Source organism: Pseudophryne corroboree, chromosome 1, assembly GCF_028390025.1.
Source record: "Pseudophryne corroboree isolate aPseCor3 chromosome 1, aPseCor3.hap2, whole genome shotgun sequence".
Classification (NCBI taxonomy): domain Eukaryota; kingdom Metazoa; phylum Chordata; class Amphibia; order Anura; family Myobatrachidae; genus Pseudophryne; species Pseudophryne corroboree.
In genome coordinates this window covers 742097949-742112585 of record NC_086444.1, presented here as the reverse complement: position 1 = coordinate 742112585, position 14637 = coordinate 742097949, and the positions used below count along the sequence as shown (strand labels likewise).

The window sequence follows — 14637 nt, the reverse complement described above, 5'->3', positions numbered from 1 at the left end:
TAAATATTTACTCACTTCTTATTCTTCTAGATCTCTCTGCTGCTTTTGCCACTGTTGATCACTCTCTTCTCATACAAACACTACAATCCCTATGTCTTCAGGACACAGACCTTTCTTGGTTCTCATTCTAGCTATCGAATCGCTCTTTCAGTGTCCATTTCTCTGAATCCACCTCTTCTTCGCTACCTCTATTAGTTGAAGTAACACAAGGCTCAGTCTTAGGTCCACTGCTTTTCTTACTCTATACCACATTTCTTGATAAACTAATTAGCTCTTTTGGATTTAAGTATCAACTGTACACAGATAAAACCCAAATCTACCTATCCTTCTCAGGTTTGTCACCATCTGTATTGGTTCGTGTCACTGAAAGCCTTTCTGATGTTTCATCTTAGATGTCATCTCGCCACCTCAAGCTTAATATTTCCATTACAGAATTAATTATATTTCCACCAACCAATAGTAGTTACCAACCTGATAGAACTCAACAATCAATCCACAACTCAACAATCAACAAGCTTGCTGCCTAGGTGTCATCCTTGACTCTGAACTGTCCTTTGTTCCCCACATTCAATATGTATCAAGATCATGTTACATGCATCTAAAAAACATATCCAAAATACAACCATATCTTACACAAGACACAGCAAAAACGCTAATCCATGCTCCATTATCTCCTGCATTTATTATTGCAATAGTCTTCTTACTGGTCTTACCAAAAAGAGACTCTCACCGCTAAAATCCATTTTGATTGCAGCTGTAAGGCTAATTTTCTTCACTAGACATTCACTGTCTGTGGAGCTACTCTGTCAGTCCATCCATTGGTTACCTGTATTCTACCGTATTCATCAGTGCCGTAACTAGACATTTTAGCGCTGTGTGCAAGATAGGGCATCGGCGCCCCCCCCCCTCTATGCAAAAAAGGGCAGTGCGCGATGTAGGCGCGCGCTAAAAATATAGGGGCATAGATTCATGGGGAATGGGTGTGGCAACAAAATAATACCAATTCATATTACATATTCGAGTAGTCTCCATTATTCAAATTACGCCGCACAGTAGCGCCACTACACCAGGTACAGTCCCTCTTACACATTACGGTGGACAGATTCCCCTTTTTACACATTACGGCAGACAGCATCCCTTTTTTAAACATTATGGCAGACAGCGTCCTCTTTTACACATTACGGCAGCCAGTCCCCCTTTTACACATTACGGCAGACAGCGTCCCCTTTTTACACATTACGGCAGACAGCGTCCCTCTTTTTACACATTACGGCAGACAGCGTCCCCTTTTTACACATTAAGGCAGACAGTGCCCACTTTTTTACACATTACGGCAGACAGCGTCCCCCTTTTTACACATTACGGCAGACAGCGCCCCTTTTTTATACATTACGGCAGACAGTGTCCCTTTTTACACATTACGGCAGACAGCGTCCCCTTTTTACACATTACGGCAGACAGCGCCCCCCTTTTTACACATTACGGCAGACAGCGCCCCCTTTCCTACACATTACGGCAGACAGCATCCCCCTTTTTACACATTACGGCATACAGCGTCCCCTTTTTGCACATTAAGGCAGACAGCGCCCCCTTTTTTACACATTACGGCAGACAGCGTCCCCTTTTTACACATTACGGCAGACAGCGCCCCCTTTTTTACACATTACGGAGGACAGCGTCCCCTTTTTACACATTACGGCAGACAGCGCCCCCTTTTTTACACATTACGGCAGACAGCGACCCCCTTTTTACACATTATGGCAGACTGCGTCACCTTTTTTACACATAACAGCAGTCAGCGTCCTCCTTTTACACATAGGTAGACAGACCGATAGATAGATAGATAGATAGACAGACAGACAGACAGACAGACAGACTAGAATAGAATAGATGATACTTACCATCTCTCAGGCAGTCAGGCTCCTCGGTGGTGGCAGCTCCGGGTGGCAGGGGAGAAGGAGGAGGTGGGAGGGGGAGGAGGGAGCCACAGCAGCGCAATGTAATTACCGTCGGCGCCGCTGCAGCAGACCCTCTCCTTCCGCATTGGCTGCCATTGGCTGAGGGAAATGCATCCCAGCATTCACAGCAGCGCCGGGCCAGCCAATGCGGAAGGAGAGGGACTGCTGCAGCGACGCCGCCGGCAATTACACTGCGCTGCTGCGGATCCCTCCTCCCCCTCCTCCTCCTCCTCCGCTGCTCCCTCTCCTCGTCTGGCACAGGCAGCTTGTAATGAGTCAAATTGACTCATTACAAGCCGCTGGCCGTTGCGCCCTCAGTGCGACTGCGCTGTGTGCCAGGCACACATGTAGTTACGGCACTGGTATTCATTATAAAATACTTTTACTTACACACAAGTCCATTAACCAAGTTACACCAACGTATATATCTTGTCTTATCTCAAAATATCTCCTAACCCAACCTCTTCGTTCTTCACAAGATGTGTATCTCTCATCCTCATTATTCACTCCCACTCATGATTGCAGGGCTTTCTTTGGGCTGCACTTACTCTATGGAATGCCCTCCCATGCAAAATAAGACTCTTCTCCAGTCTCTAAACCTTCAAGCATTCCCTGAAAACTCACCTCTTCAGGCAAGCTTATCAAATTCCGGAACTGCCCTCATAATCTTTATAAACTTTCCTTTCTAGTTGCATCCCCACTGTTCAGTACATACTTACTGTATCCTCACGTTTTCTCTTTCTTCACTTTCCCATCCTCCTGACCCAGGCCAACATTGCTGTGTGACCATATTATGCAGCCCACCAAGAACCTTTCCAATCTGGTGGACTATTATGCAATGAATAACTTCTATCATTGTGTATCGATGCCTATTTCCCTATAGATTGTAAGCTTGTGAGCAGGGCCTTCCTACCTCTGTGACTGTCTGTTATTACCCAGTTTTGTTTTATCACTGTTGTTCCCAATTCTAAAGCAAAATGGAATTTGCTGTGCTATAAAAGAAATGTAATAAATAAAAAGTAATAATAAATAAATATTTGAGCAAAGCCCATATTATGGGTCACAATGACCTCTTCATATGGCTTGCTATGATTTTTTTTTAGAGAAAACAGTTACTGAGCTATTGTTAACATGGAAGATCTTTTTTCTATATAACTACTTATTTTTGCAATATTGCAGCATTTATAGATTCTTAGGGGTATATTTATTAAATTGCGAGTTTCAGAAGTGGGGATATTGCCCATAGCAACCAATCAGATTCTACTTATCATCAGGGCTGCCATCAGAAATTGTGGTGCCCAGGACTGACAAAATAGACAGCCCCCCCCCACCTCAAAAAGAAAGATTCTGCCAGACTGCGCAACCCCTATGTGATGTCATACATCGTGACGTTACATATAGGTGGAGCTTTGCGGATCTGCAGGAACAATTTACAGAGAGCTGATGCACAGGGAAGGCTTCTTTTGAGAATTCCTCCTTGCCTGTCAGCCCGCTGTTGTTGGGCAGCCTGGTGCAGCTTTCCAGATATCGGCAGTAGGAGACAGGGGAGGGCCCCCAGTCCCCGCAGTTCTCCCTGATGCCTGCCCTGCTTATCATTTGGATAGCACCTTCCAGAAGATAATAGCTACTGTAGAATCTTGATTGGATGCTATGAGCAACATCTCCACTTTTGAAAACCTGCAGTTTAGTAAACATATCCCTTATACTCTGTATCAGTTTTTCTAAATTCCAGTCCTAAGAGATCACTGAAAGTGTATGCTTTACAGGTCTCATCAGTATCAAAACTGAAATAATTAGTTCCATCTGTGGATCTTTTAAAATGTGTCAGCCACTTAGGCTGGGTACACACCAGACCAACATGTCAGCAGACCCACCATCTCACTGACTAAGTGGTTGATTAAGGTAAGTGTACACTCTTACTGATTAGACGCTCAACATGCCAGTCAGGATCCCCAATGGGGCAGGCATTTTAACTTGTCCACCAAACTGTGAACTGTGACGTCAGCCCCCCACAGCAGGTGTACGTCAATACCCACAGCCATATGGCCCAATATATCTGCAGGTAGTTCATTGGCTGTACTGCAGAGCTGATGAAATATATCGGTGAACAACATAATTCACAGTCATATCAGGGGCACACACCCGCCAATGGGCTCACAATATATTGGCCATTGACCTAAGCGGCTGATATATAGGCAAGTGTGGGCCCAGCGTAACAATCTTGCACACTCCCCATAATTACATAGAGGACTAAATTTACTAAAGGTCAACTTTTATCGATTTTTTTAATCAATCTAAATCAATGTTGTGTTTCAGGGGCTTCGCACATTTACTAACATTTAAAAATTGTCTGTTAGTTAATGTGCATTTTAGTCCCTGAACTACACTGATTTGATGAACTTAAACTAAATTAAAATCTACCTTATAGTGTGGGGAGATTTTAACAATGCAATAGTTCTAAACTCTCCATACTATAGCACCAGTATGATTATCTAAGAGAGATGTGCTCAATTACATAAACTAGTAACATCCTGATCTTCCACAACATTAGGGGAAACAGGATCATTGGTGCCAGGAGGGGGGGAATGGGTCAGCTACCCCCTCAGTATTCCTGTGCTGTGGCCGGCGGCATCATCTTTTCAGTGATCTCTTCGGAAAGATGACGCTGCACATAGAAAGCAGACTCTGGCACTGTGCCAGAGTCTTTGCTCTCTTGTGGCCCAAGTCATATTCCCAAATATCACTGGGAAGATGGTGCTACCCAGGGAGGAGGGACCCGCCTCCTGTTCAATCAAGTAAGGTAGGAAGCTCCAAACTGCCATACTGCAAGCTGTGTTTGAAACATGACAGGAGCTGGTTGGTTGGTACTTTATCTCCATCAACTTTATCTCTCTCCAAGGCTTAGTACATAATGTAGACCCCCTAAGTTCCCTGTCACTCAGCAGCAGGTATCAAAGGGAGACAACAGACACCATACTAAACTAGTCAACCTAAAATGTCCAAATGCATGCTACAATGTTAACCTTTATGGCTAGGATATGGACAAGCAATAAATATAGTTTATTGCTTGGCCATATCCTAGCTATTAGCAATAATCCTAAAATAACATTATTCAAGCCTCAGATAAAAATATAAACCTGTCCCATACCTAAACTTATTGCATGGCTTAACCATTGTCTTAACTTTAGACCTAATGTCTAAGAACAAAATTTCCTTAGCTTATACCTACATTACTAAGACAGCTAAAGAAATGAATCACACAGACTAATACGTACAGCACTAGTGGAAATTTTAAATCTGTAAAATTGCAAGCACATCCTGAAGCTGCAGTATGTGCAATCAGACACCCTTGCTGTAACACAACCAAAAGTAATCACCAGTGATATAATACCAAAGTGCATAATGCATTATGTAGAAGTTATACTTAGAGCTATAATCCTATTAATAATCTAATCATCTATCTATCTATCTATCTATCTATCTATCTATCTATCTATCTATCATAGATAGATAGACAGACAGACAGACAGACAGACAGACAGACAGACAGACAGACAGACAGATAGATAGATAGATAGATAGATAGATAGATAGATAGATAGATAGATAGATAGATAGATGGATGTTCCACTCTACTACTATAGTAGAAGTGCACTCTTCAGTTTATTTACATTTATAGTCAATTTTATTTAATAATAGCTAACACGTCATTATGCCGCCAACATCTCAATTTTGTTTTGTATCTTTTTCAAGGCTGTGTCATAAACAATAATAATACACTCAGGGTTACTGTCAGATTGCTTAGAGGTAAACCATAATCACTTAGACTGCATGCAGGTGTCAAACGCACATTATTGGTAAGGGTAATGCTTGTAAAGTACCTTAACAGGTCATTGAATCAGCATAGAACATTGTGGCTTGTGTGTGTGTGTGTGTGTGTGTGTGTGTGTGTGTGCGTGTATATATATTTATGCAAAGCTCGATCCAGCACTCCAATAGTATACAAACTGTAGCTGCTGCGGTGCCTTCTTAGGGAGGACAGCACCTCCCACACATAAACCAACACACCAGAAGCGGCATTCACAGACTCCGTAAAAGTGCAAAACAGCAAATTCTTTAATCGACGTTTCGGGGTATTACCAGCCTTTATCAGGATAACATTGTGAACACAAATACATACATTTATATCATACCGGGCTGGCTGGCGGGAGATGCCGCAGTATTGATTGGTGAAGGTATGATATAAATGTATGTATTTGTGTTCACAATGTTATCCTGATGAAGGGGGTAATACCGAAACGTTGATTAAAGAATTTGCTGTTTTGCACTTTTACGGAGTCTGTGAGTGCCGCTTCTGGTGTGTTGGTTTATATATATATATAGATATATATATATAGATATAGATATAAGAATAATCTGATACTCCCACGATGCTGCAGTCATCTTGTATGAGAGCACACTAAAGCAGCGATTGGTAACAAAGCCTTGGAGTGCCGCCCTTATTTCATGCTATTACTATATATGTATATATACAGTATGTGTATATATATATATATCTCCAATGGCGGAAATCAAACGGCACTCAAGAAGCATAACTGGTGTATTTGCAGGTCAACGTTTCGGGGCGTCTGCTCCTTTTTCAAGACACACCAAAATACAAAATACCTTTTTTGTATTCTGGTGTGTCTTGAAAAAGGAGCAGGCGCTCTGAAACGTTGACCTGCAAATACACCAATTATTTCATATTACCCTATGCTTCTTGAGTGCCGTTTGATTTGCACTGAGGTTGGCTGTTTGCTAACAAACCGAGTGCCGACTGCCGATATTTATAGCTTCATATAGATATGTATATGAAGATATTTATCTATATGTGAATACATAAATGTATATATTTGTGTGCGTGTATATATATATATATATATATATATACACCATGTATATATGTGTGTGTGTATATATATATATATATATATATATATACACACACACACACACACACACACACACACACACACACAGTATTTATATAAGGCAGAATGAACAAAGTGATAGGATATTGTATTACAACAAAGTACTGTACCATGCAGATACAGTAAGAAATGTGAAAAGTGTTATAAACAAACAAAAAAAACAACATTTATCCCTGCTTGAGTAAACATTTGTAAGGCATTACCAGGGACTGTAAACATAAAATATGACCATAATTTAAAGAAAAATGTAAGTGATTATTTGTAAAGCAACCCATGCTATTACATTCAGTATGTGAAAATAACCCTAGATGATTAAGTCAAAGCTGTCTTTACTATTGTGATTGTTTTAAATTATATAAGAAACAATTCTATAGAAATCTTTAGACACAAGATTTCTATATCGTATACAGTACTGTGTGTGACAAGCGAATAGCTGCCCTATGGACCTTTATCAGACAATTTTTTTACACCTTTTAAAATAGAATGTTTTTTTCCCCCCATAATTTTCTATCAAACATGATACTGTAATTGTACATGGGTACTAATTGTGACTATACTAATAACAGAAGTACTACTTATAGTATAATATGTTGTAAAAGAAAATAAGAACAATGGGAAAAAAATCGTCATTCATTTTAAATAAATCATTGTAAGTTATATTACATTTGAACACAATTTAATTTAGGTTCTTGGAGTGCATTTATTACTTGTGGTAAACTGTTTGCTGTTATAGATTCTTCTTAGATAGCAGCCCTTATTGCAGAGATATGTAGATAGATAGATAGATAGATAGATAGATAGATAGATAGATAGATAGATAGATAGATAGATAGCTATATATACCTAGATTGAGTAGCTATAGATAGATAGAATAGAAAGATAGATAGATAGATAGATAGATAGATAGATAGATAGATAGATAGATAGATAGAGTGAGTAGATATATATAGATAGACAAGTAGATAGATAGATAGATAGATAGACAGATAGATTAGACAGATAGATTAGACAGATAGATTAGACAGATAGATAGATAGATAGATAGATAGATAGATAGTGAGTAGATAGATAGAAAGATAGATAGATAGAGTAGCTATATATACCTAGATTGAGTAGCTATAGATAGATAGAATAGAAAGATAGATAGATAGATTAGATAGATAGATAGATAGATAGATAGATAGATAGATAGATAGATAGAGTGAGTAGATATATATAGATAGACAAGTAGATAGATCGATAGATAGATAGATAGATAGATAGATAGATAGATAGAGTAGCTATATATACCTAGATAGATTAGCGATAGATAGATAGATAGATAGATAGATAGATAGATAGATAGATAGATAGATAGATAGATAGATAGATAAGTAAAAAGGAAATTAAAAGTAAATATAATTTATACTGTACAAACACCTCACACATGGTTCACAGTCAACTGGTAAAAACATTGTTTTCTTTTTTTTTTAAATCATATAATAGTGAAAATAATAAAACATTCATTCATACCTAGCTGTACGCTGATTAAAATGATCACAATGAAATCCCATAGTCCAGGCGGACGCGTATGAAACTTCCAGTCCATACCAAGTGCTTGGATTGCGAGCACCAATAAAGAATAACTCCTGCCTGTGACTGTGGTCCTCTTGCTGTCTCAAAACCTTATGATAATAAAAGTTGCAGTTGCTAAAGCACCTGTGTTACTTTTTTGGAGTGACTTGTACAGTATGACACACCTTTGCCTGAAGCAAGTACTGTATGTAATTTGACGTATTGTATTGATAGGACCTTGATATAGAAGAGCATGTTAGAAAAGGTCAATGACTGACTAATTGTAGCCCTGCCCAAACCAATAGTTATTGTCCAGTTGAAAAAAAAGTTGATGACTTTGAGCCCTGGAATGTAATATTACATAGATGTTTATCTGAATCACTGCATTTTACCACATGTGATCATTTTACCACAATACAGTAATAAATATTTCCCCTCTTCGGTTTGTTGGAAATTTATTGTCAAATATTAACATACAATGATAATAGTGTCTTGATTTTCACTGTTATGGGTAACAATACTACTTAAAATATACATGATGCAGTATTATTGAACTGCACTTTGTTGCTATATGCTATTGCTGATGTTGAATTTCTTACTATTTCACTTGCTTGACCCGATTGTATAACTGTTATTGTGTTGTTATTCTATTATTGCTCTTTTGCTTCAATGTCACGTTTACTGCATTGAAAATCATAAATGAATCATTTAAAAGAGTAAAAACAGAAATATACTCAATTCTATAAACACAGCTGTGCTAAAATACTAAATTTACCAAAGATTCTCCTTATCACATTAAAATCATACTATAGTGGCTGAATTTATGGCTGCCATCTCAGCGATACAGGGGTGTGGCTCGGGCAAGTGGGTGGCACAGGGAGAGTGACAACGCAATTGCTTCTTCATGGATCCGCCAAAAACAATACAATGCTGCAATTACCGGAATAGTGAAGTTGGGAGCAGGATATTGATGACACAATTCAGCACGAATCGTGTCATTGGTTATTCGGATTGCATACTGCACTCAGTGTGTGGGCAATCCAGCTGGCAGGTGGTCAATCTCAGATAGACTTGCTCACTCCTCTAGGTATCCTGTGAGAGCCATCTGAGATTTAGGAGTTTCCTGGACATTTTGAGAGAGTAGGCAAGTATGAAATATCTCAAAATATGCAAATGGGGTTAACTTGTTGTGCAAATAAAGTAGCCTATATGAAACAACTAAAAAGGAGACCACACCTTATAGTCCCTGTCACAGCACCCCGTCCCAGCCTATGCTCAGATATGCAATCCTGATGCAGGTCGGTGTTTGTGACAAGGTTTTCCTCAAACAATCGTATATGTATGAAGCCCTGCGCTACCAAATAAAGGCTGTTGGTTTGTAACACATGGGATATTCCCTTAATTATCCCTATATAACACAAGAAATATGAAAACAATAGATGGTTACAAACTAGCGCTAGGTTTAAAATAATAAAATTTTAAAACAACTTGAGACTTTTTAGTCTTCGTCCAAAGTTTCTTTCAGATTCTTTCCATTCATCAGAAATACACTCACTTTATCGTTCTGTCACGTGTTCACGTAAAAGTATCTTTCTATCACCAAACCTCCACGATATATTTCATTTGCAATGAGCTTTAATTATTGGAGTAACACTTACATTAGTGTCCTGTCTCGCGTGCACATCAAGGTATCTTTCTCATCCCTCACAGTGTGGAAGGCAGGAATGGAGCAGACCAGTGTTTTTTTAGAAACACACAGCTTTTTATTCGTCCAATACAGCAAACAAATTGTCAGGTGTAGTGGTTAGCAACAACTTCTGAAGTGAATAATAAAGATGCATCAAATAAATTTTTAGGTGGTGTCATGACTCCAGCGCGCCAATCCTCCAGATACGCCAATCTGAGAATCACCACCCATGACACCTTTCTGGTTACCTCAGTGCATGTGGTAAATCAACACGGTCACTGTCACCAGCAGAAGTACCTTTCACTGTACCAGCCAGGCTAAGCAAACTTTGAGGGACCACACTCAGGTAAAGCTTCTGTTCTCACCCACACACACAATTATTAATACTTAAAAAATATAGGTAACATGGGCCACTCGGGGTCTTGGGATGAAAACACAGAAACCAGAACTAAAAATTATGGAATTTAATTTCAAGAAAATCTTCAAAGCTTATAGTTACAAAAAAGGCTACAAGATTCTAGCAGTTTAAATAGTACAAGTAATAACAGTTTCAATGAAATAAAATAAGGATAAAAACAACATTCAAGTCACCTGCAGTACAGAACGCTGTAGAGTCAGGCCCCTCTTCATAACCTGGTATCATTATAGGGCCCAGTCTCTCACTGGACCCACCTCAACACCAATGAACCATTTGCAGAGCAAGTTTCCCATATTTAAACCTGCTGGAATTCCCTCCTAGCCCTCACCTCTTGGAATTCCCTTTAACCTTTCCAAAACTAGAATGGACTGAATTTAAGCTTATGCTCTGGTGTCTTTGAGTCATTCTAGCAGGGGTAGAATCTTTGATCTTCATGGCTTGTTTTAAAGCTGGGGACCTGGTTACTGTATAAACAACTCTAGCCCTGGTATGCAACATTGTATAAATATATCTTATACAGGCTGAGACGGAAAAAAAACTCCCAGATTTTAAAGGTTAAAAAAAAAAGGCATAGTAAATGCAATTTAAAATGTTAGTACAGGTTGAGTACCCCTTATCCAAAATTCTAAATCACACATTTGTGGTTGCCCTACTGAGATAATGACATAAATATATATATATATATATATATATATATATATCTATCCCCACAACAGGCACGGCACTCCAGGGACTCGTTCAACAAAACCTTTAATCACGGTGCTTACATCTACATGTTTCAAGGCCTCAGCCCCTTCGTCTGGATACACCAATACTCACAAAACAAACATACACATAACATTTATATACCTGTTACTGGACATCACCTCCAGCCGGCGTCCGCATTCACAGCTGCAGCCGTTGATTCACTGCCGGAGCCTTACTTCCGGGTGGCGCAGGAAGCGGTTGCTAAGCGACCACCAGCTTGCATTCCAGTACAGCAAGCCCGGCCTCAGTGTCATCAAGCGGCGCCGTCTGTGGGCAGAACTGGCGGAAAACAAACAATACATAAATAATTAAAACATATGCTTGCCAGCACATAGAAATAGGGCAATAATCACTTAACATTCCCTGTACATACTTTCCATAGGGAAACAATGTATAAACCGCAGCCACAACACCCCCAGAATGACTGGCTAGGCACTTAATTCATGACCATTGATACATACTCAGCAACTTCAGCTAAGCCCATCCAGGAGAATCTGATGTCATGTCATCTTAAACTATTCCAGTTAATTTTATCATTTAATCCGTCAGGGACCATCATCCCCAGATGGATAATCCATCTGGATTCCATCAGGCATAAAGCTTTGATCCGATCTCCACCTCGGGGAGACTCCAACACATGATCGATCATAAAATATTTTAAATCAGATAAAGTGTGACCCATCATCCTAAAATGACGGGCCACTGGCTGATCCAAAGCTTTGCCCTCAGCTGACAGATGGATGGCCGACCTGTGCAAGGCCATACGCTCCCGAAATTTACGAGAGGTCTGACCGACATAGTACAGCCCACAAGGTCATGTGATCATGTATACCACAAATGATGAGGTACACGTGAGCACATGTCGGATAATGGGAAATATAGAATTATTAACGACCGTATTAGAAGAGATCAATGGTAGTAGGTCTGCTATCGGGCTACTAAGGCATTATGGCCAATTGTAGCTTCAGACAAAGATCTAGCATGTTTTAAGGACATGCATCCTTTAGCAGCTTTTAAAAGAGGCCGTAACCTGAGCCTCATGTCCAAAAGAAGTATAATATCCGACATGTGCTCACGTGTACCTCATCATTTGTGGTATACGTGATCACATGCCCTTGTGGGCTGTACTATGTCGGTCAGACCTCTCGTAAATTTCGGGAGCGTATGGCCTTGCACAGGTCGGCCATCCATCTGTCAGCTGAGGACAAAGCTTTGGATCAGCCAGTGGCCCGTCATTTTAGGATGATGGGTCACACTTTATCCGATTTAAAATATTTTATGATCAATCATGTGTTGGAGTCTCCCCGAGGTGGAGATCGGATCAAAGCTTTATGCCTGATGGAATCCAGATGGATTATCCGTCTGGGGACGATGGTCCCTGACGGATTAAATGATAAAATTAACTGGAATAGTTTAAGATGACATGACATCAGATTCTCCTGGGTGGGCTTAGCTGAAGTTGCTGAGTATGTATCAATGGTCATGAATTAAGTGCCTAGCCAGTCATTCTGGGGGTGTTGTGGCTGCTGTTTATACATTGTTTCCCTATGGAAAGTATCTGCAGGGAATGTTAAGTGATTATTGCCCTATTTCTATGTGCTGGCAAGCATATGTTTTAATTATTTATGTATTGTTTGTTTTCCGCCAGTTCTGCCCACAGACGGCGCCGCTTGATGACACTGAGGCCGGGCTTGCTGTACTGGAACGCAAGCTGGCGGTCGCTTAGCAACCGCTTCCTGCGCCACCCGGAAGTGAGGCTCCGGCGGTGAATCAACGGCTGCAGCTGTGGACGCGGACGCCGGCGGGAGGTGATGTCCAGTAACAGGTATATAAATGTTATGTGTGTGTTTGTTTTGTGAGTATTGGTGTATCCTGACGAAGGGGCTGAGGCCTTGAAACATGTAGATGTAAGCACTGTGATTAAAGGTTTTGTTGAACGAGTCCCTGGAGTGCCGTGCCTGTTGTGGGGATATTTGGATGTTTTTTGCACTGGACACCGGGACCAGTTATCTGGAAGCAAGGAGTGCCGGCTGAATTGGAATGCTATATATATATATATATATATATATATATACATAGTATATAATATATTTGTCATCATCTCAGTAGGGAACCCAAAAATGTGGGATTTTGAATTTTGCATAAGGGATACTCAACCTGTACTTAATCTAAAAGTGCATGGAATACAGTTTATTTTCACTTGGTTTTGAGTATGCTATCGACATTTCTTGGTGTATAGCTGCCTTCAGTTCATTAATGGTTCTAGGTCCGCAGCCTCAGCTTTCAGATGGCCCAATAGGCACAAAGCTGATTAGGATTGCTTTCTGTCCAGTATTGAAAATCCTGCTTGTTAACATGGCCAAATAAAAGTGATAACACCAGAAATGACCCATCGAGTGATGTGAAACTTCAGAAATCACCTACAAATGTGTATTACGTTTTAACGCCATTGTTTTTCTTATGATATTCTGTATCTGTTTGATATCCCGTGAATACCTTCCCAATTAAAAAAATTGAGTTGCATCCAAGATGGCTGACTTTAAGATGGCCAGCATACTGGTGACATACCCTAAAAAGTCCCCCTCTCCCATATCATATATGTAGGTAACTGCCGGATTAATATTTCCTTACTCTTTTTATAAGGGTGTCTCCCCGATATCTCCTAATTTATGCACATACTGTATGGACCAGCCTGTACTGTATATGGGGTATATATATATATATATATATATTTATGAAAAATAAAATTATAAATAAATTGAGACTTTATTTTGACATTTTTTTATCTGTAATTATGTAGACTTTTGTTTTTGCTGTCAACAAGGAGCTTGACCTTTAACGTTCTAGTTTTTGGCAGTCTGTTGCCAGAGAGCTATAGAAAGCACAAATGCAATCATACTATTATGAAAAACACTTTTTAATGAACAGGAGCAATGTAGCATATTTGACAATATTGTACATCTTGAGTATGCGTTGCGTTTTTGTAATAAAACTTGGCAAATATATTTGTACAAATCTAAAACTTAAAAAAATACAGGAGAGCAATATAGCGGCTCTGTAGATCAGTTCTGTATCTGCTGTGTGTTTTATTTTGTGTAAATACTGTATGTCATGAATTCCAAGTTGCAAAGCTTTAAGGAACAAAATGGCCACATTAAAGGAGATACAAACGTTTGCACATGTAGAGGTGAAAGTGTTACTTCCAAGGTAGACAGGAGACAAACTAGTACAACTTGTTTTGTGGAATCATACAGAAATGTGCTTTTTTTCTGGAGTTAGACTATTGTAATGAGATAAAAGGGA

General features: G+C 39.7%; 1 protein-coding gene across 1 annotated transcript in view; it reads right to left on the bottom strand.

The window, feature by feature from the left end:
- MUC16 (mucin 16, cell surface associated) overlaps positions 1-14637 on the bottom strand; it is a 208623-nt gene that overhangs the window by 142685 nt on the left and 51301 nt on the right. The gene's annotated exons all lie outside the window — the stretch shown is intronic.